This window comes from Kryptolebias marmoratus, linkage group LG6 (assembly GCF_001649575.2).
Source record: "Kryptolebias marmoratus isolate JLee-2015 linkage group LG6, ASM164957v2, whole genome shotgun sequence".
NCBI classification, from domain to species: Eukaryota; Metazoa; Chordata; class Actinopteri; order Cyprinodontiformes; family Rivulidae; genus Kryptolebias; species Kryptolebias marmoratus.
Window position 1 is genome coordinate 26,549,600 of NC_051435.1, and position 4,683 is coordinate 26,554,282.

Consider the following 4,683-nt stretch of genomic DNA (forward strand, 5'->3'; position numbering starts at 1 on the left):
ACTGTCAAGTCAGCAGTCTTCCCCATGATTGTGTAGCCTATAGAACTAGACTGAAAGACCATTTAAAGGCCTTTGCAGGTGGTTTGAGTTAATTAGCTGATTAGAGTGTGGTACCAGGTGCCATCAATTTTGAACCTTTTCACAAAATTCTAATTTTCTGATATGATGAATTTGAGATTTTCATTTGTTGTCATTTGTAATCATCAAAATTAAATGAAATAAACATTTGAAATATATGAGTTTGTATGTAATGTATGAATTTAATATACAAGTTTCACTTTTTAAATGGAATTACTGAAATCAATCTACTTTTTCATGATATTCTAATTTTATGACCAGCACCTGTATATCTGTTGGACACGTTGTTGTCTTCACGTCTCTTCACATGTCAAACCTGAAAGGAAAGGAACAATTACCCATTGCCTCCTTCTATGAACAAAACTGTACCTGTACCCAAGACTCACCTTGCTCCCCCCCTTGCTGTTTTAGATCCTCCTGGCCCCTCCTCACTGTTGCACATTTTGATATCTGTAGATAAAACCACTTACCTTTTTTACGTTGTCTCTGCGTCTGGATTCACTCCACTCTTAAGACATACCCTGGTTTATGTCACTCCAGCAGTCTAAGCCTATACCAGCATAACTAAGGGATAGTTCAGGAAACTCAAGTCAACCCTAACTTTAGGATTGATCAAAAAGGAAAGTCTTAAGTCTAGTCTTAAAGGTAGACAGGGTGTCAACCTCATGGACAGAAACTGGAAGTTGGTTCCACAAGAGAGAAGCCTGAAAGCTGAAAGCTCTGCCTCCTGTTCTACTTTTAGAAACTGTGAGAACCAGAAGTAAACCTGCAGTCTGAAAGTGAAGTGCTCTGTTAAGAAAATATGGAACAAGAATATTTTTATTATAAGATGGAGCTTGGTTGTTGAGAGCTTTGTATGTTAGAAGTAAGATTTTAAATTCTATTCTGAATTTGACAGGAAGCCAAAACTATGAAGATAAAACTGGAGAAATATAATCTATCCTAACTCTCATCAGAACTCTGGCAGCAGCATTTTGGGTCAACTGAAGACTTTTAAAGAGATTTTTGACACCCAGATAATAAAAAATTACAATAGTCCAGCCTAGACATGATAAATGCATGGTCCAGATTTTCTGCATCATTTTGAGACAAGATGTTTCTATTTTTAGCAATGTTACATAAGTGGAGGAAAGGGGTCTTGGTAACATTTTTATTGGGGAGTTAAAAAACATATCCTGATCAAAAATAACACCAAGGTTCTGTACATTAGAACTGGAGGAAAAATTAATGTTATCCAGAGGAAGTGAAAGGCTGCAAAGTTTGTTCCTAAGATGGTAAAGTCTGAAGACTACAATGTCTGTTTTATCTGTGTTTAAAAGCAGAAAATTAAGAGTCATCCAGGTTTTTATGTCTTTAAGAAATGCTTGTAATCTAAGCAACTGATTAGATTCATTGGGTTTCATGGATAAATATAACTGACAATCAACGGCACAACAATGAAAATTTATCCCATGCTGTCTAATAACTTCCCTTCACTGGAAGCATATATAAAGTAAAGAGTATAGGTCCAAACACTGAACCCTGTGACCATTCATTTTCATGAGGAAGATGGATGAGGAAGAAGCAACTAAACAACTAAGCTGACTGAATTTTTGCACCAGGAGTGGCAAAAATTCACCCAACAGCAATGTAAAAGACTGGCGGGTGCATGTCAAGAGCTCTGAATAAAAATCATGATTATTGCACAAACTTTTCATGTCTGATTTTTTCCCAAGTTAAAACATTTAGTGATGTCTAAAAATTAATATAACCTAGTTTCCATTGCATTATTTGAGGTCTGTAAACACTGCATCTTTTTTAGTATTCTGACCATTTGTCATGTTCTTCAAATAAATGCTCAAAATTCATTGTTGTCGAAGTGTAGTACAAGTACCACTAGTGGTATTCAGAATCCCTCTCGTGGAATATTCTTTATTGCAAAAATGCAATAGAGAATATTTTGTGAACCTTTATGGATTGAGAATCTTAATTTTTATTTAAAATTTGGAAGAAATGCTGTCAGTAGGTTATAGAACAAAACATTTTTTATTTTATTTTAATCAAACACATACTTACATATAGTAAAATCTGAGAATGTTTTTTCCCAAGTGGTCTCTTAATTTGTACCAGTGTGTGGTGTAAGAAATGTGTTACTTTTTTTGTTACTGATGTTTATTTCTGCACTATATGTCTTATACTGTCATAGTTTTGGTATTTTCAGTTTGTTGTTTTGATTATTGTCTTGTTTCAGTTTAGTTTTTCCTGTTCATGTTTGCTGTCACTATTCACTCCTCCCCAGTCACTCTTTTGCCTTCCTGCCACGCCCATCTACACATGTCTCTAGTCTTGTTGATTGCTTCACCTGTGTCCGTTTTCCAATCACCTCCTGATTTTAAAAACCCGTCCGTTTCTCTCACACACCACTGGATCATTCCATTTTGCCCGTTCATTCTTGTTCTTCCTCGTCATGCATTCGCTTCTGGTTTTTGGATTTTGTTAATGTTTGTTTTGCTGCCACGCCAGCCTTTTTGTTTGTTATTTTAGTTAATAAAAGTAATTTTCGTTCCTTTAAGTAATGATTCTGCGTTCTGGGTTCGCCGCCATCTCCCCGCCTTCTGACATATACTTAGTTTTGTACTTGATACGTGTCAATTTAGCTATGTCTACACTTAGTGTTTTAGTATCTGTTGCACATTTGGAGTTTGGGGAAATGCAATTTCAGTCCTCTATGTAATGTACTGTTGCATAGTCTGATTGACAATAAAGTTCACTTTGACTTTGACTTTGATGTGAACAGAATCAGAGGTAGAATTCAGAATTCCCATTTCCAGTGTTTTGTAATAATATTGTAGATAGTTCAATAAAGTGATAAAATCTTTTTGACCTTAGATTATTTGGTGCAATAATAAGGGGGTTTTGCTTTGTTGTATTTAAAGCAATGTTCACAACATCATTTTCAAAAGGCTGCATTTATGCTGTCCACAGGAGAACGGTGGAATTTAAAGATTTACTCTCTGTGGAACCTGGTTTTAAATATTATTTTTAAGCTCCTAAAACTGTTTCTATGTGGATGCAAGGCTAAAACAATAAAATCCTTTTGTGTTTCTGCAAAATGCCATTCCGGCAGAACGGGGGCCTTAAATCTTTGTCTTTAGTAATACCTACGGGGATCATTGCCTATCCATTTTACACAAAAAGCTGCCTTGATCTCTAGCCAAACAAGTTCAGAGTCACCACCCCTGTCCTCCTATCTCATCTCTTTTATTAGGACTGGTCTGCACTTGAAAATACTGTATTTTCTGGGGTTCAATTCTGTAGGTGTACACATGCAATATGGTGGATCAGAGAATTTAGGAGTTTAGCATGGTTTTGGGTGTGGGTAAGAAACTATCCCTGAGTCTGTTTGTCCTGCTTTTAAAGGACACATAGTGACAGCAGGTCAAACAGGTGGGAATTAGGGTGTTTGACATCTCAAGATGTTTTGTGCCCTGTTGATGAAGGATATAAAGGTAACCTGTGATCTCATGTAAACTCTTGCAGTAAGCTTCAGCAGCTCATGCACAGGAATTCACTGCAACAGTACATCGTCAGTGGAAGCGCTGTTAAAGTTCACCATTATTTGTTCAATCAAGTTTTTCCCCAAGTGCATTCAGGAAGTGGAATCTGTTAAGTTTTTTTTTTCTTGATGATCAAAAACTGAAGTGCAGAGGGGTCAGATCTACCTTGACTGTCTTGAGGTCTAAATGACTTAATTTAGGTGTGGTTGTCCAGTGTGCACCATAATGTCAGTTTCAGGATATTTATAAATTATCACTAATGCTTTTTTTCTAATCTGCTATGAATTAACAATATGATAAAAGAGCAACCATTGCAGCATAGTGAAATTAGAATCTATTTGCCCCCCCCCCCCAAAAAAAAAAAAAAAAAAAAATAGAAGCACCAACAACAAAATATTTGATTAAAAACAGGCAATGCTTGAAGGAATGAATATACCCTGCTGCCTTGCATGACAAAATTTTCAACAAACATGTCACACAGCTCTTGAAGTATGTGTTGGTGATGACTCTCAGCTACTACCCTCCAAACTTTTAGCTCAGTATTTGTAAAATTACAGCAATATAGTAATTGTTGTGTTTGATAAAGTCAGTTAGCTGTGGTGGCCCATTTAGAGTCAGATTGACTCCAAATATTAATCAGCTGTAGATGTACATCCAGTGATTGCTTTCTGAGAATTTCAATAACATCCATTCAGTAGTTCATGAAATAATTTAATAACATGACAGACAAAAACACATATGTGCACACACAGACAGACACAGGCATTTATATGACCACTAGCCGGTGAGCGATAAAAGTCCAGCACAAAACCCTCAGGATAACACCTTTACGTTTAAAGTTCCTTCATACTGCTGCTGTAATGACCAGTAGAGCCTCATGAGGGCGCCCACAGCACTATTCACAGTGTGATTGTTCCACTTGACTGAAGGTTTGTGACTCTCATTTTCAGGAACATTACATCATCACTGTCTAAAACCTACACACTGCACACACACATGCACAGATGCACTCACACCCCAACACCCCCCACCCCCCACCCCCACCACACACACACACACACGGCTCCCA